Genomic DNA, 23,611 nt, shown 5'->3' on the forward strand with positions numbered 1-23,611 from the left:
TTGCCTGAAAGGATTTGAATGTAACTCTGCCGGCAAATCCACCTTATTTTTAAAGCAAGATCGGGTGTACCTTGAGTGTGCGAGACTTCTGGAGTCGTTCAGGTCCAGTTATTTTAGCCGCACAAAAGCCGTCAGTTTTTTTGCTGGTCTGTTGCAAACTAGTATGTGTTATCATATTTTAAGTTATCAAAATCATAAACGCACTGGTTTGTTGCACAGATAGTTGCACTGCACTTTATTCATCATGTAGTTCTCTCCTTATAGCAGCAGACGAATGGGAAGAGCTGCACACATTCACAGGACGAGTAAAGTGGGGGTGCACTCGTATACATGCCAACTGATTGTTCCCAAGCCTCATTGACTTTTTTTAAAGCTAGGTTTAAGTTATTTAAACACTCCATCCAACGTAATGTTTGTGGCCATCAGTGGACTATATATCTGCTCAGATTTTACATCACTTTAGTCCTGTGATGAACGGCTTCAATGCCTCGTGCCAAACATGTTATGGAGTTACTCTCTCCCAGTGCCAGTAGCTGGATGTCTTGAGTCAGTGGGATTTGTCCTGACTCCGAAAACTATGATTTCCATTGGCAGCTTAAAGACCCCGGTTCATCCAAACGCCACATTAAACCAGCAAGGTGACATTTTTCCAAAGGCCACCCAGCATTAGATCAGGAATAGACTTCAGTGCTCCATCACCAATCTCTCCTCGGGTTAAGAGCATTACTGTGGCTGCCTTCTGCTGGAAAACTGGCCTGCGTCTCCGTCTGTGGTGCCACTCTGCTGATGTTTTCCACTTTGCATGACAGATATAAATAGAATATCAGACAAAAAGCAAAGTGCTTATTCATGTTTAAATACATATTCATATGGCTGCGTGGGCTGTGTTTTTCATTAGAGAAATTGATGCTTTTTTGGCATCAGAGACACTAGAAGCTTTTGAGAAAAGGCCTGGATTACGTACTCCGATTTATCCACATCTACTGGAGAATTGGATCTCTTGCGGGGAAATCATGAGACCACCATTAATCCACTGAAGGACCAGAAGAACCGGCGGGTGTGATGTCATTTTAAACAGAAGCTGGCTCTCGATGATTGGCTCTTTTGACATGGAAATCATAATGTTTAAAGAACTTCTCCGAGACTATATCAAGGCCTCAATGAGGGCAGCTGAGTCACTTTACTCAGTAACTGTGTGGGTCTTTCTTGGCCAGAACAACTATTGGTGTTTCGGACATTTTACTCTGAGTAGTTAAACCGTACCTGTAAAACATCAGCGTGGTTTATTTAGTCCAAATTTGAAGGGAACAAACATATTTCATTAGGTGTGAATCCTGCTGGGCAAAGCAGAGTGAAAACCAGCTGTGCGCTTCGTAAAGACCACCGATGTACTGAGATGAGGAAATGGCCGATTCGTTTCAGAAACTGCCAAAATGCCTTTAATCTAGTGCCTTGTAAGATGTTAATCAACAGTGCTTGTTGGTGTGTGAGAATTGGTGTGTGTGTGTGTGTGTACCAATTTTCCCAGAGAGGGTCAGAAAGCTGTGTGCTCAAACTCAAGGGAGAGGGAGAGCTGTGGGTGTAACTTGGAAATATGGATAAAAGGAGGAATGTAGAATAAAAATTACTTTCAAGATATGACATTGAACAAACATCCAGTGAAAAAGCTGTTGTTACTGCTACCTCAGATCTCTGTGTATTTATATATACAGAGTGTGTGAAAGCATATAAAACCAACCCTAAATATTCCAGCTAACAGGGAAACTTCTCAGTGCTTCGCTAATGTTCTCTCAAAGTTATGAACACAAATGCTTCTGGGAATGTTGATAGAATGTTCTTTCACTGTTTTTTCACATCTTTAAAACTGTTCTCAAAAGATGAATCACTAAAACATTATCTGTACATCGTTCATGGTGCTTTTTCTGAAACGTTTTAGTTGGATGTTCGTCTAACATTTTTTTGTGCATAGAGCATTCAGCTGTAATGTTTTCATAATGTTTGCATTGATAAAATTAAATGTTCGTGGATAATAATAACGTTCGCATAACCAAGACAAGTGATGTTTAAAACATTTAAAAGTAAACATTTTGACATTTTTGTCACATTCAGAGAGCATAATGCATCATAATTCAATGGGAACATTAGCAAAACATTCTTAGAACATATTTTTGTTAGCTGGTATGACTCTTTATTACTTACAATCATGAAGTATAATAGTAAGTTTTTGAGTCCCAACCAGTAGCAAACCTTTAATAGCCATGATAAACTCATGACAAAGTAATATTTTTGTATTGCTGGGTAAAAAAAAAATTGGTTTCTCGATTTTAATAGATTTAAATTTTTACGATATCGATTCTTAAATCCCAAGAATCCATTAGTCTATCCTGTTTTCAGTTTGATATGAGCCAAGGTCTCAGATTGCAAATTCTGTACATTTTATCATACAATTCAAACAATAAATGCCGTTTCGGCACTCTTTAATGTGGCGTGACGGTTCAAGAGAAGCGTGAACCGATCATCCTTTAACACCAGTTACTGCGCGGCATGAACATGAATGAACATCAGAAGGTATATGTTAACAGATACAGTACAACTTACTGAAATAAAATCAGTACTAGGGATGGGAAGGTATGAAAATTTCATATCACGATTATAGTGTCCAAAATAATCGTGATTATCAATATTATCACGGTTTTGTTAAAAATTTATGAAAGAACTGATGCTCACACTGAAAACATTTCAACAAGTTTTATAATTGAAAATCAACAAACAACAAATAAAACAAGCCTCTCTATGCAGTTTTTTAAGCAAGATTCTATTCTATGGCATTTGCTTCTTTATAATGCCCGTCGTCAATAGCAACACAATATTACACAGCGCACATCCATATCACAACGGACACGCGCTCTTGTTTCATTCAAATACAACTTGCCATCTTGCGTCTCCGGTTTTTGATTGTATTGCAAAAATGAAATCAGAGTTGATTTATTGCTTACAGAGTTTGATAATATTGGTGTGATATATCTTGTCTGGACGATTGTTTTACAAAATGAATTCATAAACAGGTAAGATTTAAAACATTAGCTAATCTAATTATCAATTCAATATGTCCCCGTAATTATGTGGTAAAAATAAAATCGGTTTAATACATGATGCATCTATACTTTACTATCCCTTAAAATATCACTCTTAATAATAGTCTTGTTTGAAGTTGTTTGTTCGTCTTTGGCTCAAATCCACTTGCTACAAACTTTTCTTCGCGGAAGCTTCACGTCTATTTCAAGTGAGTGACATAAAATGTTTCAACTCAAAACAACATTTCGTGCCCAATTGTTTCCCAGATGTAGTTTTGGTATTAAGGTCAAAGTTAACTTGCCTTGCGTTCGGGTGATGATCGCACAAGACGACTCGGCAGATTTGAAGTGTTTCTATTGCAGTGACTTTTTGTTCGGCAGACAGGGTGACCATCCTCGATCAAGTTTCCCTCAGGACTTTTGTAAAACCCCAAATATGATCACACCTCAGATTTGGTCCTCTTAAAAGGCTGAAAAAACCTCTTAAGCACGGTCACTGCCTTCCGCCATTCCTTCTCGAAAAGTAATTTAAAAAAATATTGCGTGCTGCGTGCCTGCGTCAGACTGGCCGACAGGATTCAGTGAGTTATTAAAATCGCGATAATCAAACACGGTTTTAATGATAATTACATTTTAAACGATAATACTAACCGTCAGTACATTTTATCACGGTTTATCGTGAAACCGGTTATCGTCCCATCCCTAATCAGTACCATTTACATCACAAAAACATATTCCATGACCAAAAAATTGGTAGCTAAATAAATTAACTCTTGAGAGGAGCATTTTGCTAGCACCATATTACATATCTATGATTTTTTTTTTGTGTTCTTCAATATATAATACATATTTGAATAAATCCGTCAAGTTGACAGCCACCATTTAAATGTTTATGTTTCAAAAGACAAGTTGAGAGAAACAATGAAATTTTAGTAGGCCTATTATAACTTTATTATTATAAAAACTACCTTGAGTGTAATTTAATTGTTTGTATACAAATCAGTTACCATAACTGCCAACTGACTCCCATGTATAGTTTGCAGCATTAGTTGAGAGATATTTTTTCTTTTAGAAAAATTGCCATGTATTGTTATGTGATGTATATCCAAAGTAATTGATATTGAATCTGATCGAAATCTGAATCGAAATCAAATTGGATCATGAAATTTGTGTCAATACCTAGCCCTACTGTTTTGTTCTTTGTTCAAGGGTTAAAAAATGTCTGAAACACCTGCGCAACGGTGTCTTTCTGCACTTTCTGAAACGGGTTTTTCTGCACTTCAGTGTATTCATGTTTTTTGCTCATGTCTAACTTTGGACTGAATGAAGTAATGAACCTGAAAAGATTTCAGTGTCAACATTTGAATGTATTTAACAGCCGGTGCAAAGTTTTCTGGAAAGCTTGTGCTTGCAAACCCCAAAACAAACTCAGATTTTGTTCAAAATACATAGTTTAAAATTTGAGGTCTGAATAACTTTGCTGTCTCATCTCGTTTTAACCATAATCTTGCTGAACATATAATCTATATAATATGCTGGTTAATAAACAGCAAATATGTTTTGATTGTTGTGTAAGGACAGAACAAGGAGTGTGGAAATTTTGTGGCATTATGTAAATGCATAAACAGACATACATGGAGTATTTCTCACTGAAATGTTTTGAGCACACAATGTGACAGTTTCACAGTGCAAAAACATTACATTTTATGAATGGTACTTAAATAAGACGTTTGTAAATCCTGTAGATCTTGCTTCCTATCAGAAATCTGTAAACTGTCCTTGCCTCTAGCTCTCCCACAGAAAAAGTAACAAACGTCGAGCGCGCCTGTCCAGATAAGGTTTAAGTTTGTAAGCCCTACACCTTCATGAATCATGGATCTGCTGGAGAGCTGAAGAGTGTGATGGCCATCAGCCAGCGGTAGATCTCTCACACACACTCGCTCACGTCTGCTTCGGCAGGTGTTCAGCCTGGCTCGCTGCATTCCTCCAGGTGACTGATCCTCTGAGCCTTTCATATGAGATAAGCCAGAAACTAATAACCCACAGGCATGTTCTGTTGGCTTCACACTCACGTGAGGAATTTATGCTAAAATACTTTCATATTCAGCACTGACAGCTGGTCGGCAAATATTTTGTGTCTAAATGAAGGGGTTATGAAGCAAAGCACCATGGTGGATAATATACATTGTGGTCAATATATAAATATACAAATTATGTTATCAGCATAATAAGTAAAAAAAAGTTTAATAATCAAGTCACCTTTATTTATGTAGTGCTTTATGCAATACAGATTGTTTCAAACACAAAGCAAATTTACAGGGAGAACAGGGAAATAAGAATTCGGTAATTCAAACGGAGATCAATTCAGCTGTAAAGCAGCTCTAACTGTGCGTTCACACCGGACGTGAATAGCGCGTCAAATTCACGTCTACTGCGTCTAGTTTGACGCTTGAATATTTCGTGTTAATTTGCACGTCAAGAGTGAAACCTCCAAACGGGTTTCGATGTTGACGCGTGTAAATTTCGCCTCAGACTTTTATTTTTACGTGCGTCAGCATCGAAACCCGTTTGGCGGCCATCTTTTTATGTTGATCGAGCATTCATCGAGAGATTCACTGCACTGTTTTTGCTCTGGAGAGCAGAACAGCGGCATGGGGATCATCATCGCCGCATTTGTGTCCACCGGACCCTTCGGAGGTGAACCGTTTGGCGAGTTTCACCATTTGCTTGCTCCAGGAGCTGCACCTGGATGACGGCCGCTGTCAGTGGTACTTCCGCTTGTCCTGCGCCGAGTTTGATGACCTGTTGTCCGCATCGGAATGAGGATCACCCTTGCCCTCATCCATCTAATCTGTAATTTATTTTGTTTTGATAAATAGAGCCAGCCTCCCAAAGTTATTAACCTGTCCTGTGATTCCAGACACAAATGCACATATGTTGGTATTCTTTACATCATAATAATATTTCATATAATCTATGGAATAAATAAATACAAAATGAACATGTCTCGTATATTGAAATAAAGTTTTAAGTGATAAAATATTTGCTTTGTTGTGCATTAGAACCACGCAGGCATTTAGTCATATTACAAATTAATTTATTGAAGCATCCAGATACTTCACCACCTGATTGGTTAACGCGGCGCGAATTGACGCCTAAGTTCAGATTTTTCAACTCGGGCGGCAGGTGTGAATTCGCGTCAAATGCATCATGCACAAATAGCACTAACTAAATCATTCATGCTTAATGCGCCAGACACGCCATTCACGCGAATTTGACGCGTGAATGAGGCGTATTCGCGTCTACCGCGGTGCGCTTTACGCCTCATTCGCGCCGCAGGAATTTTTACACGCATAACACGCCTTTGCATTGACTTAACATTAACAGTTCAATAACTGTAAAAATCATCAATTATGAAACGGTTCAGCTGCAGCTCTGCAGAAAACAGCTCGGTTCACCTCTCATACAACAGTGTCAGTGCAGTTGGATCAATAATACTGTTGAATATTAAAGGGTTAGTTTATCCAAAAATGAAAATTGTCATTATTAATGACTCATTGTCCTTAATGACCCTCATGTCGTTCCAGGCCCGTAAGACCTCCGTTCATCTTTGGAACACAGTTTAAGATATTTTAGATTTAGTCCAAGAGTGTTCTGTCCTTCCATTGAATAGTATGTACGGTATACTGTCCTTGTCCAGAAAGGAAATAAAGACATCATTAAAGTAGTCCATGTGACATCAGTGGGTTTGTTAGAATGTTTTGAAGTGCCGAAAATACATTTTGGTCCAAAAATGACAACTTTATTCAGCATTGTACTCTCTTCCGGTTCTGTTGTCAATCCGCGTTCACGACACTTATGACGCAAGACGCTGCTTACGTGCATTCGGGTTAAAATAAATATGGCTGGGCAAAATAATGCAAGTTTTCCTTTGTGTCAAAATCCTTGTCAACATGTTTTTGCGAAGATTGTTTAGTTTACAGTGTGCGTCTAAACGAAGCTCGGGCACACCAGATACACGTCATCAGCGTCACTGAACGCGGCTCGACAACTGAACCGGTAGACAATACAATGCTGAATAAAGTCGTAGTTTTTGTTATTTTTGGACCAAAATGTATTTTCGATGCTTCAAAACATTCTAACGAACCCACTGATGTCACATGGACTACTTTGACGATGTCTTCTGGACAAGGACAGTATACCGTACATTCATTTTCAATGGAGGGACAGAAAGCTCTCGGACTAAATCTAAAATATCTTAAACTGTGTTCCGAAGATGAACGGAGGTCTTACTGGCTTGGGATGACATGAGGGTGAGTCATTAATGACATAATTTTCAAAGCAACCAACCAACCAACCAACCAACCAAGCAAGCAAGCAAGCAACCAATAACCAACCAACCAACCAACCAACCAACCAAGCAACCAACCAACCAACCAAGCAACCAACCAAGCAACCAACCAACCAACCAACCAATAAAGCAACCAACCAACCAAGCAACCAACCAACCAACCAACCAAGCAACCAACCAACCAATCAACCAACCAAGCAAGCAACCAACAAAGCAACCAACCAAGCAAGCAACCAATAAAGCAACCAACCAACCAACCAACCAACCAAGCAACCAACCAACCAACCAAGCAACCAACCAAGCAAGCAAGCAACCAACCAACCAACCAACAAAGCAAGCAACCAAGCAAGCAACCTATAAAGCAACCAACCAACCAAGCAACCAACCAACCAACCAACCAAGCAACCAACAAAGCAACCAACCAACCAACCAACCAACCAAGCAACCAACCAATAACCAACCAAGCAACCAAACAAGCAAGCAACCAATAACCAACCAACCAACCAAGCAACCAACCAACCAAGCAACCAACCAACCAAGCAAGCAAGCAAGCAAGCAACCAACCAACCAACCAACCAAGCAAGCAACCAACAAAGCAACCAACCAAGCAAGCAACCAATAAAGCAACCAACCAACCAACCAACCAACAAAGCAAGCAACCAAGCAAGCAACCAATAAAGCAACCAATCAACCAAGCAACCAACCAACCAACCAAGCAACCAACCAACCAACCAACCAAGCAAGCAACCAATAACCAACCAAGCAACCAAACAAGCAACCAACAAAGCAACCAATCAAGCAAGCAAGCAACCAATAACCAACCAACTAACCAACCAAGCAACCAACCAACCAAGAAAGCAACCAACAAAGCAACCAAGCAACCAACCAACCAACCAACCAACCAATAAAGCAACCAACCAGCCAAGCAACCAACCAACCAACCAACCAAGCAAGCAAGCAACCAACAAAGCAACCAACCAAGCAAGCAACCAACCAAGCAACCAACCAACCAACCAAGCAACCAACCAACCAACCAAGCAACCAACCAACCAAGCAAGCAAGCAACCAACCAACCAACAAAGCAAGCAACCAAGCAAGCAACCTATAAAGCAACTAACCAACCAAGCAACCAACCAACCAACCAACCAAGCATCCAACCAACCAACCAACCAAGCAACCAATAACCAACCAAGCAACCAAACAAGCAAGCAACCAATAACCAACCAATCAAGCAAGCAAGCAACCAACCAACCAACCAAGCAAGCAACCAATAACCAACCAACCAACCAACCAACCAACCAACAAAGCAACCAACCAACCAAGCAAGCAACCAATATATATATATATATGTGTAGTGAATGTTCTTGTGACCACTCCACTCTGGGTAGTCAATACCAGACTGAAACTGCAGGGTGCGAAATTCAGAAATGAGGACATACAGCCCACACACTACAGAGGAATTATGGATGCGTTTGTACAGATCATGCAGCAGGAAGGAGTGGGAGCGTTATGGAACGGGACGTTTCCCTCCCTGCTGCTGGTGCTCAATCCAGCTGTGCAGTTCATGCTCTACGAGGGTCTGAAAAGGCATCTCCTGAGGGGCGTGAACAGACAGCTGTCCTCGTTGGAGGTGTTTCTTATTGGAGCCATTGCTAAAGCCATAGCAACCACCATAACCTACCCACTACAGACAGTTCAGTCTGTTCTACGGTTCGGACAGCATGGCAGGTCTGCAGATCGGTCCAAACTCCTGAATAGCCTGAGATCTGTCATGTATCTGCTCATCAATAGAGTCAGGAAGTGGGGCATGCTGGGATTGTTCAAAGGCCTGGAGGCGAAGCTGCTTCAGACGGTCCTCACTGCCGCACTGATGTTCTTGCTGTACGAGAAGATTGCCAACACCACCTTCAGGGTCATGGGGGTCAAACGCACAGTGACGTCCCACTGATGTCTTAGGAACTTCACACGCTGACATGAGTACTTGTGTGTTGAGCAGTGGTCAAATGATTAAAAAAAAAAAAAAAAAAAGACATAATTTTCATTTTTGGATAAACTAACCCTTTAATATTCAACAACAGTATTATTGATCCAACTGGACTGACACTGTCGGCAAATGTAGACGTGCTGATGTTTGGTGGCAGGGAGTTGTAGCTGGCCACGAGACTTATCTGGGTTTATAAGCTAAAAGAAGAAATGCATGGACAATTCCCATGCTCTTAAAGGGATATTTCAACCATAACCAAAACAAAAGGATATTCTGTCATCATGTACTCGCCCTCATGTCGATCCAAATCTGTGTGGAGAAAATAATAAATTTTTCCATACACACAAACAATGGAAGTCAGTGGGAATCAAATGGCTTGGTTACCAACATTATTTCATAGTTAGTCATACAGGGTTGTATTGACATTGTGGGAAATGATGACAGAATGTATGGAAAAAAACGGTCACATCAATTGAAAATAATAAAACGTTTGTTCCTAGTTTTAGAGCTGTTCAATAATGTAAATTGGTAGACACAAGTCAGTAATCTGTGAACTATTTAGGTATAAATTATTGAAATCGAATCAAACTGTCATTACCGGCACTTAATACAAGACGTTGGATGTGTTTTTGCAGATTCATGCTTGTGATTTAATCTGTTTCATGTGTAAGTTGTGGAAGGGTGTGTGGTTTTACGTGTGGTGATTGTTTCAGTCTTTACACTGTTGTTTCTTCTCCCTAGTTGTCTGAAAGTAATATTGTGCCATTGATTTTGATTAATTCCTGCTCTGATGAAGATGGAAGTGTATTTCCCGCAGATTGCTGTTTCATGTTGAGCTGCTGAGATGCTGGTCCTTTAATGATACTTGAGCAAACGCTCTGAAATCTGTTTTTAATTTGCCTCATAAACAGTCACAGGACATTGCCTCATGTTTAATACAGCATACTTCCACAAGTATGTAACGGCCTAGCATCAACTGGCTCTCTTGGATCGGGATGTACATTTTCTTCTTGCACTCTAAGCTCATTTTAGCTTTCTTTTTATCATAATTGAAACGCATGGGCTTCGTTCCAGGCCTGTGTAGTTTAGTCTCACATTGTTTTGATGTGATCGGCCTTTAAAACGGCTCTAGAAACTGGCAAAATAGAATTGTCGTTTCAAGTTACTTCATACCAAAACAGTGTTTCAAATGAAATATAACCGAGAGTTTCTTCGAAAAGCTTTGAGCATTTAACTCTGTTCCCAAACCTGAGCTGCCCAGGCCATCCTTTCCACATTTTTGGGCCGTAGGATATATTTGTTTTCAATATTCTGTAATGAAGGAACTTTGAAAATAATAGTCATAAAAGGTTTTTGTCGTCGAGGAGGCTTTTGGGATGCAGTGATACTGTGGCAGGTGTAAGATGTCATATCAGAGATTAGCAAGTTAGCAAGATTAGCATTTTGATGAAAGATTAAGGGAAATTTAGGCTATTTTTTATTTGCAATAATGTTAAAGAATTAATCTCATACACCCTGAACATGCAATAGGTTTTATTTTTCCATGTTGGCTTAAGGGGAAACCATTACTCCAATGAAATTTTGTACATTTTTACACCCACCATTTTAAAGTGCTATTTTAGAGGTTCCTAATCTTGTTTTGGAGTCGCCTACAGTAGGTTTATGCTGTGCTATACTTATGCTATACATGAAAGCATATGCTCTTTTCTCACAGTTTCTGAAAGGGTTCTATAAATAATTTGGTCTCTCTAAACATCTTTCTGAGAGCCTAAAGTCTGATTGGTCAGATGACCCAGTCTGTTGTGATTGGTCTACTCTGCTCTGATTGGTCAGATGACCCAGTCTGTTGTGATTGGTCTACTCTGCTCTGATTGGTTAGATGACCCAGTCTGTTGTGATTGGTCTACTCTGCTCTGAGTGGACCGATGACCCAGTCTGCTCCGATTGGTCTACTCTGCTCTGATTGGTCTACTCTGCTCTGATTGGTTAGATGACCCAGTCTGTTGTGATTGGTCTACTCTGCTCTGATTGGTCAGATGACCCAGTCTGTTGTGATTGGTCTACTCTGCTCTGATTGGTTAGATGACCCGGTCTGTTGTGATTGGTCTACTCTGCTCTGAGTGGACCGATGACCCAGTCTGCTCCGATTGGTCTACTCTGCTCTGATTGGTCTACTCTGCTCTGATTGGTTAGATGACCCAGTCTGTTGTGATTGGTCTACTCTGCTCTGATTGTTTAGATGACCCAGTCTGTTGTGATTGGTCTAATCTGCTCTGATTGGCCAGATGACCCAGTCTGTTGTGATTGGTCTACTCTGCTCTGAGTGGTCAGATGACCCAGTCTGTTGTGATTGGTCTACTCTGCTCCGATTGGTCTACTCTGCTCTGATTGGTCAGATGACCCAGTCTGTTGTGATTGGTCAACTCTGCTCTGATTGGTCAGATGACCCAGTCTGTTGTGATTGTTCTACTCTGCTCTGATTGGTCAGATGACCCAGTCTGTTGTGATTGGTCTACTCTGCTCTGATTGGTTAGATGACCCAGTCTGTTGTGATTGGTCTACTCTGCTCTCATTGGTCAGATGACACCGTCTGTTTTGATTGGTCTACTCTGCTCTGATTGGAAAATTGGAATAATATTTCAAAATGTTAGTGTTTTACTGTTTTTTGTTTAACCAATAAATGCAATTTTGGTGAGCATAAGAAACGCAAGAAAACCAGTCGTACAATATCATTCCTCTCTGTAGCACAAATGGTGCAGGACGAGTTACAAAACAAAATTAGAAGTAGTTTGAAATTGTTAGAAGTCAAAGTTCAAATCCCTTGCCTATGGATGAGCATAAGAAGTACAAGAATCCCTAAAGAGAACTAGAGAGTTAAGTAATGTTGGTCACTTTATCAATAAAATGGCCTCAAATGTTTGTCCCTTAATGGAGCACAGGCAGTGAAACTAGATGTGCTTCTATTTATTGAACGTGTACACAATGACATCTGCATTTAATTTCTCGACCTGTGCAATCATTCATGGCTTATGTTATTCTCTCTCACTTTCTCTCTTGTGTGTTCGATGTCATGATGTTTACAGTTCCCTTCTCTTTGATTGAAATCAGGACAAACACACAAATGCACACAACTTCCCATCATACCCTGAAAAGTTTAAACCTGCAGCTGGAAATGGATCGTTTTTGCCTGGCCGGGACACATAAGCTGCCTCACACCGCGTTCTTTGAGCACAGTCGGAGCGTTTACTATATTAATAAAGACCAGATGATGCAGGTTCGCGAAAGGGCCTGTATTTGAGTTTGGCCAAGGCTCTATCCCACTCCAACTGGAGTGACTCATGTTAGAAGTTTAAAGGGATATTTCACCCAAAATGAAAAATGGCATCCTTTAATCACACATTATTATCATTCTTCAATAAAACCTTAATGTCTGAGCTGTTGTTTCCAATCAGCAAAATTGGATTTTAATTTATACAGTCAAGCTCCACAAAGAAGAAAAAAACATTGAAAGTCTGATCTGGCTTTTGTATTGTGGCTCTTCTAAAGAAAAGAAAGGGCCCTTCACATGCATCACGCCAGATTTCATGTCTTCGACAACCAAATGGCATTGGTTCTCATGGACACACTACCGTAATACTTTATGGTTTAGAAAATCTCTAAAACATAAAGTCTCTTATGCTCAACCAGACTGCATTCATTTGAACCGAAATTCAGCTAAAACAGTTAAATTGTGCAATATTAGTTTGATGATCAAGAAATGTTTCTAATTATTATTGATGTTTAAAACAGTTTGTGTTGATGTTTTCAAAGATTCTTTTGAATACAGTGTGTTGAGTACAGTTGTGGTTCTGTGAATGTTCAGATGCCTTGATCTTATCAAGGATTTGATGAAGTGGAGCAGCTATGAAAGGTTACTTTGTGTAAAGCCCTCATTTGATCAGGACCGTGATACGGGTAGATGTCCTAGCGGGGATGACAAGCCACATCAAACTGAGAGAGCTCCTCTCCAAGTAAGGTAAGAAGAGCCTTCAAGCTTTTCATGTGTCTGCCCAATTGAGTTACCCATTTGTAGTTATCAGTCATGAGAATAGGATGGCAGCAATAAAAGTGGAGTCTGGGTCTGTTTGCGTCAGACTCACTAATTACAGGCCTGTCTTTGTGCAGATATACATCTGAGACGCTCTGTGAAAGCATTAGTGTACAGTCAGGGTGACTCAGAAACCAAAAAACCTCATTATTCCTCCCTCCTCATTTCCTGTGCCCATGCATGGTTCACCTGGTTTCAGCTCTTTCAGCACTCTATACGTGCTGTACACACACACCTGTGTCCAGAACACCACCGATTAATGAAATCTAGGGGATGCACACTTATATAGGCCTTATATAGTGCATTATATAGGCCTACATTCATGCATTGACAAGCAATTTTATCCATTGCATTCAAGATGCATGTTTTATCAGGTCATGCAATCCCTGGGAATCAAACCCATGACCTGTTTGAGGGGGACACATTGGTCACAAATGTCTTAAACCCTCCCATTTTATCCCTTAAACCTTATCTATGATCGCCAAAGAATACACGCGACGCCGCGACACGCGATAAAATGTATCTTTTCCATGTTAATCAGAGTTTTTGTCCTAACCAGACGTGGCGGCGACACGCAAAGTTTCTAATTTAGAAACGGTTATTTCCTATTTCTGCGACGTCATGGCTGACAGAATGAAGAAATTACACTGGTTATGAGTATACATTATTTATTTTTAGTTAAAAATAGATCACTGTTAACCTGGCCCTAGCCCGATGAATGTCGTTCCGCTTAGCTCCGCCTAGCTTCACTCACATCCATCTGGAACCTCTTCCATTGAGAGTGATTTCTCCAACCAACTTTATGGCTTAGCCAATCAGGACGCAGGGCGGGAGTTTCATAGATGTGACGTAGTGGAGAAGCTACAACAATGGCGGCTTGCATCGAGGAAGCAAGCGTTAACATTGATGCTGCTATTTCATCCGTGTTGTCCAATCTACCTAATATTGTTTCATTTAATATTTCCTAATATTTCAGTTGCGTCGCTCTCATCAGCGTCACGGGTTGGCTTCGGTGTGAGTGGTTGAAATAGCACGTCGATAAAGATGACAGACAAGTGGCTTATCCAATCATATGCAAGGATTTTTGATAAGGCCCAGCCTTCTGAAACACCATTTCAATGGATCAGTTCCAGATGGATGAGTGGAGCTAGGCGGAGCGAAATTCATCTGGCTAGGGCCAGGTTAGGTCACTGTGCCACAAGCGATGATAATTTACCTCAGATTTTGAAAGCATGTAATATAGCGTTCAAAATGAATTCAATGCAAACATACAACTGTACTTCATAACAAAATTAGTCAATGAGTAGGCTATATTTTGTTAATGTTTAGATTTTTAATAATGTTATTTCTTGATTTGATTGTCCTCACCCATTTCCAATGCGAGTGCGGGCCAACAGTGTGCTTTCACAGAGAGACTCTGCTCACACGCTATTCTGAATGCGTGGCGTCTCACAGTCGCGTCACGTCTAGTGTGGACACACACTTGCTGTCGCTGGAATTTTATCGCGTCGCGTGTAGTTAGGACACAGTGTTTGGTTCACTGCAGTTTTAATCCGAGAAAATACTCGGCAATACTGTCGACTTATGAATTTACACTTGGTTTGTCTTAAAGGAACACTCCGACTTTTTGGGACTTTAGCCTATTCACCTTACCCCCCAGAGTTAGATAAGTCCATACATACCTTTTTCATCTCCGTGCGTGCTATAAGTCTGTTTGACGCACCCACCGCTAGCCTAGCTTAGCACAAAGACTGGATGTGAATGGTTGCAGCTTTCATACTAATCCAAATGAGTGGCAAAATAACGCAAACGTTTTCCTATTTACATGTTGTGGTTTGTATAGTCACAGAATGTACAAATAACAAAGTCAAATGAGACACAGACATTTTTTAACCGTATAAAACCTGGGAACTATTCTCTGAAGGCGAAGCACTGCTACTTTGACGGAGTAATAACCGCATCACCTGAGACACGCCGTGGTGAGGAGCGGAGAGTTCGCTCAGTGTTTGGGTAACAGAGTCAGCAATTTATAAATAGTAAAATAGTTTAGAGTCATGGGTTTTCGCTCTATTGTAAATAGCTGCGACTGTAAACAGGGGAGGTAATACCATGTTTCACAGAATTCCAACTAAAAACGCTGAAAATGGCTAACTTACTCTGGATATTTATCCAAACACACCTAAATAGATTATCAAGGGACATTATGTTTGCTCGGTACATTTCAATGGACGACTATTTTGAAAAAATGGAATTTGCCACACGGACCATAATGTGCTGAAGGATACGGCCATCCCATCGATAGCACAGACAGGACAAGTGGATCACCTGCGGCTGAGGTAAGTGTTCCGTTATGTTTTTAGATGACCTACTGTAACAGTGCCTTTAGCCAGATCTAATGTAACGTTAGTGACACTATTATATGATTAGGGTATGAATATGTTTTTATCTTGATGCGGTGCGGACGCGCTTGGAAAAAAAACGAGCGCGTTCACCGCGTTGAACTTGCACCCTGCGCGCCTAGTAGCCTAAATTTGAAATAACCATGGAAATAACGAACTTGAGCGTGCAAAAGAGTACGATAGGCTGTGAGTTCATTGTGCAAAAACAATTTGTGCTATTACTTTCCCCGTATTCTATCCTATAGTAATGCAATTATACTGTATACGTTGAATACATTTGGTTCAGCTAATAAATTGCATTTAAAATATATTGATTCCTGTAATAATAATTATTTATTCATGTGATATTTATAAATCTGGGTGCGTTTTTGGTTGGAAATCAATGAAACATGGTACCTGGTCTCCCCTGTTTATTGTCACAGCTCATACAATAAAGCAAACACCCATGATAAACTATGCTTTTCTATCTAACGTTAGTAATTGCTGACTCTGTTACCCAAACACTGAGCGAACTCTCTGCTCCTCGTCACGGTGCGTCTCAGGTGATGGTTATCAATCTGCCCAAGTAGCAGTGCTTCGCCTTCAGAATTATTTATACGGTTAAAAGATGTCTGTGTCTCATATGGCCTTGATATTTGCACACTCTGACTATACAAATCACAACATGTAAATAGGAAAACGTTTGCGTTATTTTGTCACTCATTTGGATTAGTATGAAAGCTGCAACCATTCACATCCAGTCTTTGTGCTAAGCTAGGCTAGCGGTGGGTGCGTCAAACAGACTTATAGCACGCACGGAGATGAAAAAGGTATGTATGGACTTATCTAACTCTGGGGGGTAAGGTGAATAGGCTAAAGTCCCAAAAAGTCGGAGTGTTCCTTTAAAGCATATTAATAACACCACATAGACATATAAACAACACTAAAAGCTTGATTTTCACAACAGGGGGCGACTTTACCATTTGAAATACGGTTGTAGAGAAAAAGTTAATGCAATCTTCTTGCAGAGTACGAGATCCCATCATTCTCTTCAGTACTAAACAGCTGCGACCCTTTTGATTTGATTATTTAACATTTCTTATGGATTGTGAGTGTATATGGTCAAACGGCAGATGAGACTGTCAGCACTAAACCCTGTTTAGTCTTACAGCAGAACTCAACGTTCAGAGCAAATTGATGTTTTTTTTGCCTTGGCCCTCTTAACCGACACCATTCTGGCCAAGACACTTAGAGGAACTATAACGTCTGAGGTGTGTTTTCCTTTGGCGCTGGAACCGGCACGAGAGGTTCGTGGATCCTCGAATGATTTTTCCAGACTCTGTTATTTTTCTGCTCCCCAGGACATCTCATGTCTGCTCGTTTAATCGTTCGGGGTGTTAACGGAGAGCTGCACTTCACACATGATAAATTGGGCTTGTCTTTCCGAGAGCACAGGCCCAAAGGGAGTCCCTGGCTCTCGCTGTTCTCCGTTTCCGAGTCCGTTTTCATTCGGCAGCCCACAGCCATTCTGACTCTTTGCACTCTCTGTGCCCCTTCTCCCTAAAATAACACATTTCAAGTTTCTCGCCACACCTCACACAATGTTTTTACTCCTACATCATTTTTCCACTACCCGTTATTTTGTCTTACATTTCTTTACATAAAACCCTTTATTATGGTGGGATTTTCGAGTAGTTGACTTTACAGATCTATTAGCTACGCACTACTAAAGAGACGATGATGTCGATTTAAAAAGAAATCTGATTTCCGACCGTGAAAAAAGTCATTTTTGCCTTTGAAAAAGTCCATATGGTCTGGTTTTACGCAATTGCTAGTTTTTATCAAACATGATCTCATCACGTATTTGTGTGTATTTTTACGTAATGTTTCTACCACGTTGCACGCAACCTGAAATATTGATGTATTGACAGCAATAAAATGAAATGTATTTGCATATACGAAGGGCTAGCTGCTCAAAATATCGTTTTAATGCTATATTTTTTTGTAAAATTTCTGTCCATTAGGTTTTAAATATTATAATATTTATACCCTATAATGGTAATGTTTGCTCCTGTATAGGGTTTGCTGTTAAAAAACAATTCTAAAATTATATTTATGATATAAAAGAATTGTAAATATTTTATGTTTATAGGCTTTAATTGCGTATCTGATTTGTTTTGTTATTGAAAGGATAACTGGATAATTCACATTTTGATCATTGGAAATTAACTTCGATCATTTTCTATGGGGATGTAATTGCTTCTATTTCAAGTGTGTTTATTGGGAATAATACAGAAAAGACCTTTTATTAGTGAGTATAATTTATTGAGTTAAATGCTTTCCTTTTCTGATTTAAAATCCTGACATCAACAATACAAGAACATTGATGTTCTGGGATTTTCTTTTTGGAAAGAAATGACTGGTAGCATTTAATGTGCATCACATATCAAACATTAAATTGTTGAGATGAATCCATGTAAGTCCTGGAGGCAGTCAGGCAGTCATGCCACACGCCAACATGTGTTTAACTGGTCCTAAAGCATGTCAGGAGTTTAGCAGAAGACACTGCAGAATCCTGTGTAGTCCTCCCAGTCCCAACACAAGTGCTTCCTTGTTCCCATTAAACCTCTCCTGCCCTTAGAGGAGCCGCAGGGCAGATTCGGATGCCTGAGGAACAGGACCTGAGGGGAATATTCTGTCCACATGCTCTCCCACCGCTTCACAAAATGTGTATCTTCCCCATGAAAGACCTTTAGTTCTGTTACTGAACCATGACATCGGTTTTACTTTTGCCATTATGATGTTTAAGCCGGCCGGTTTATTAAGAAAAACTGCAGTCATTATTAATTACGTTTTCAATTTGGCTTTTGATTTGAGCCACTACTCTTGCAACTGCCTAGCATTGCATTAAAACACTGCATAGCAACACCTTGGAAACCATAATTTAAGTGATTTCTATCATACATCTGATGACTTTGTATCTGGAACTGTCTGATTAATTTACTAAATTAATTATTTTTTTGTGAAAATCTAATCTGGCCCATTCCATTCCCATCCACATCTGTGGCGATTAGAGTAATGTAATGCAGGTGTGAAGCTAAAGCCGTGTGTTATCCCTCCTGCTGTGCTCCTGGAGTCTGGTGATTGGCTGCCTCTAACACAAGCTAGCTGTGGGCTTTGTCCAACTTGCCAGTCTGCAAACAATTTGACGTGTATGACCGCCGGGAGTCTTCGGTCAGAGCGTGTAGAAGTCAAGCTCAGCAAACCCAGTGATCAGTCTGAAGCCTCACAGGAAAGCAGGAGTGCATGTTGAATATCCTGTTGCACTCAAACAGAAAGGGCTGTGGAACAGGCAAACGCATTCATTTACACACTCTTATACTCATGGACTACGTTTACATGCAGCCAATTTTCGGGTTATGGTCGGGTTAAGGTCACTATTCGGGTTTCTGAAACATTAGGAATAACCCGTTTACATGCGTGAGCGGAGAGAGTTTCTCCTGTATACATGGAATTGCAATATCCCAACGTAAACAGCAACGCGCGATTAGCGCCGTCTAGACGTACGGACAAACTTAAGACGCAATATGCGTCATTTCCGATTCTTCTTCCTGTATTCAAAAACAACAGCAGCACCACGCGAATAATGAATAGTTCGGGGCAGATAGCGATCGGCTTTGTTTGCACTTTGATGCTGGTAACGTTACTGAGCTCGCTCCAAAATTGTGCTGTGCTGTGTCTCGCCTGGTCTCGCCATGTTTACTTCCGGTATACTGCACGCCGAGAAGTTTCTCTACTCAAAAGACCAAAGGTGCGTTCCATTTGACAGGGTCCCTATGCAGTGTTCACTGCTCCCTACTCCCTGAACACGGTTTATCATTTGAAGTCTACTTCAATGACTTCCTGTGAAGTGATGTATCGATGTTCCCTTATTCCCTATGCCGTTTGCAGTGCCCTTCGAACTGAACATGTTTGTTCCCTTCGAATTGGAATCTCACTTAAGATGGCGAAATACCCTGTGAAGTCCACTTCGCAGTCCACTTACGGTCGAATGGAACGCACCTCAAGATTCCTTGCGAATAGAACATGCGCAGAACACAAATCACTATGGGGATATGCCGATACGGGTTTACATGACCCAAAAAATCGGGTTAGAAAAGGGCTACCCCAGGTATAACATCTCGGTTTTTGCTGGTGTTAACATGGCCGTTCGCGACCGGGTTATTGCTAATATCCCGGTTTTGAACGTGTTATTGGCTGCATGTAAATGTAGTCATGGATTCTCTGTAATAACCAGACGAACTAATAAATCCTAACATGATTCTTGAACATATTGTTTGCTATCATGGTTGGTGAATAAATGTGGTTTGTGCAACTGTGCTACGATAGAAAGTGAACATGTTACATCATTTGGAGTTATTGAAATTAATTTTTGGAATTGCACATTTTCAGGTGCGTAGCAACTACGTAGCCGCGGTCTGTTTAGTGTTTAGTCATTTCAAAGATGAGTATCGTGTAAATTTGCATTAGTGGAGCGATCTGAATCTGTGGTTTGTCTCATTGATCTCACTGATTTGCTTCTCATAAGACATCATATATGACCCTGGATCACAAAACCAGTCTTAAGTCGCACGGGTATATTTGTGGAAATATCCAACAAAACATTGTATGTGTCAAATTTATCCATTTTTCTTTTATGCCAAAAATCAGTTAAGGTCATATTCCATTAATATATTTAGTAAATTTCCTACCGTAAATATATAAAGCATTTATTTTTTAAGTATGCAGCACAATCGCGAACATAAATGAACAACTTTAAGGCGATTTTCTCAATGTTTCGATTCTTTTGCACCCTCAGATTCCAGATGTTACAATATTTGCATCTCGTCCAAATATTGTCATATCCTAACAAACCATACATGATTTATTCAGCGTTCATGATGTATAAATCTCAATTTCACAGAACTGACCCATGTGACTGGTTTTGGTCAACGGTCACATAGCCTATGTGAAAACAAATTACAAAGAGCTGTAAGAATTGTAAGTAGTGTTCAACTTACTTTTATCAATACAATTGTAACCGATGCAACGTTTTTGTATTGATTTACGGTGTGATGAAGTTTCATAGTTGGTTAAATGAAGTCCATACTGTAATGTGCCACTACAGGCTTATTAGGCAAAGTGTAGGTGTAAAGTGTAAAGAAGATGCGATACGTGAGATTGTCTTTATTACATTCCATCTTTTACATTAGGGATGCAATGAAATTTCAGCTACCAAAACTTTTCAGCTGAAACCATTAAATGTTTTTACAAAATTTTAAGTATTTGACTGCTGTTAATTATTAAATACGTTAAAAATCGTTTTATCAAACGTATTATTTATATATAATTTCAAATGAGAATAATCGTGATTTAAATTATCGCGATCATATTTAATGAGCAAACTATCGTGATTTATTCGTTTATTCGTTTTTCATGCAGCCCTAGTTTCTTGCACTTTTCAGCCAGTGAGTGGGAAAAAATGCTGGGTGTATTTTGCATTGAAGTTTGTTATCTTGTTACACAGAGGTGTGTGTATGGTGTTCCCTGCATCACTGTTACTCTCTGTGTAATACATTTGCTCAAAAGGCCTCGGTTGTGTGGGCCAGGATCAGTTTATTTTCCAGGCATGTATAAAGTGTGTCTAGCGGGTGGAGTCCGCAGCTGTAAGTTCATATACCTATCGAAAACACTTATTCAGCTGTGCCTCGCCACACCGCTTTGTACATCTCCATGCTGATCTGTCCTGATTTCCCACAAGATGTTATGGTTTCTTCGTGTGAAGTTACACAGACACCCCAGTGGCAGTCACAGAGATGATAAGGCCGAGACATCTGTGTCGTAGACTGAAGGCTATGGGGAAACCTACGTTTTATCTAAATGTCTCGTATTTCCATTTTGTATCCTCATCCTTCATTTGGTTTTCTTATTATTTTGAATTTGGTGATTTTAACTTATGCTTTCCAATCATAAGCAACCAGGTTTAATTTGAACCACTTTTTTGTACATAATGTTTAATTACGCTGAGCCTTTATAGATGCAATCTCTCTTTGTTTTTACTGCCAAGATTTACTTTGAGGACAACAATGGGAAGGATGTGGAACAACAATTTTGCAAATATTTGTTTCAAATCTATTTATTTTTCATCAGTTTTTTCATTTGATTGTGGTTTAACCAAATAATTAATCAACAGATTAACCAATAATCAAGATAATTGTTGATGTATTTGAGACATTAGGCCACATTAGTTAAGTCACCCAAAAGCTGGATTGCAGATCAGTGTTATATACACCTTGTTAATCGCATGGTCTTTAGAATGGCATGTTGGACATGAATGATTGTTTCGTGGCAAATCCGGTGAAGAACCACTTGAGCTGTATGTGAATGTGTGCTCATGATCAATGGAAGGAGATTCAGTCCACAGGAAGCTACGGTTCGTTTATCTGCAAGTCAATATTGAGCATTGGCTCTTATTTTACCTGATTAATGCACATTGCTGGTGCCAATTGGTGCCTGTTATTCCAGATGAATACATATGCCTGTTTTCAGGATATAATTAAAACATAATAACCTTCTTTGAAACAACCCAACTGCCATGTTCATTTTTCTTTTCTTTTTTTCTCAGTTTCCGAACAATTAATCAACTTAGGTTCCAAAAAACACATCATTTCCTTAGGGTTGTCCTGCGAGATCTAGCGGGAAGCATTCATATTTAGCGCTGACTTCTTTGTTATAAACCACAGATATCAGTTCGCACAGCGCAAGAGAATCATACTGACTGTAACCATGGTATCGTGGCAGAAATGGTCAAATGTTTTTACATTATATTTATTAGTATAACCTTTTGAGAGTGAAATTCAAGCACTTTTCATGGACTTTCAGGTTTCAAGTGCTTCACACTTTTTCCAGCACTTCGACTCTTTAAATATACTAATATAGTTTTTTTCCTCACGTTTTCCTTTTAAATTTATGTTTAGATATTATGAAATCCCTATTATAAAATATCAAATAAAGAAATACATTTTTGTCATAGTGACACTTTTTTTTTATTGAAGTATGAAGTAGGAAAAGTCACAAATGGTGCTTTTCCATTACCAGTACCGACTCGGCTCGGCTCGACTCAGCTCGCTTTTCATTCCGTTTTCTATTGCAGACAGCCACAAATAGTACCCGGTCGTCATAGCGACGCCTTTCGTTCCTCGTTGCCCCATCAAGCTCTCGCTGGATCTTCTCTTTTTGGCCACCAAACAAAGGAAAGTCTGCACCTCGTCGTTTGACCGACGGCGTATTCTTCCGAGTTGCCATAATAATAATAGTAGTTAGTTTAGTGACTATCTCTGGCCAAACTATTTAAAAATAGCGAGGTTATTCTGGATACTCCATCTGGCGTGTGTAATGATGATGCAGTTTATGGTAACGGTTCTCTCTGACCAATCAGCAGTCGGCATTGTTTTCACGTGACATTTTAGTATCGCCTTAGCTCGCTCAGAACCTCGCTGGAGGTGGTACAAAAAAAGTACCAGAAAGCAGGAACAGGTTAAAGTTTTACACAGTGGAAAACCAAATAAAGGCGCGCCGAGCCGAATCGAGTTGAGTCGAGCTGGTACTGTGTAGTGGAAAAGCGCCAAAAGTCTCATGAAAAACAAACACTTCTTCAAATGGCAAAAAAATTCAAGAATGCTGATCTTATGATCACCG

At 39.8% G+C, this 23,611-nt stretch overlaps 1 protein-coding gene and 1 pseudogene across 1 annotated transcript in view; both read left to right on the forward strand.

Annotated features, from left to right (window-relative positions):
• ror2 (receptor tyrosine kinase-like orphan receptor 2) overlaps positions 1 to 23,611 on the forward strand; it is a 96,345-nt gene that overhangs the window by 12,047 nt on the left and 60,687 nt on the right. The window lies entirely within an intron of this gene.
• On the forward strand, positions 8,772 to 9,427 carry LOC120481616 (peroxisomal membrane protein PMP34 pseudogene; annotated as a pseudogene).

The sequence above is a fragment of the Pimephales promelas genome, chromosome 23 (assembly GCF_988280905.1).
Source record: "Pimephales promelas chromosome 23, fPimPro1.hap1.1, whole genome shotgun sequence".
In the NCBI taxonomy this organism is placed as follows: Eukaryota; Metazoa; Chordata; class Actinopteri; order Cypriniformes; family Leuciscidae; genus Pimephales; species Pimephales promelas.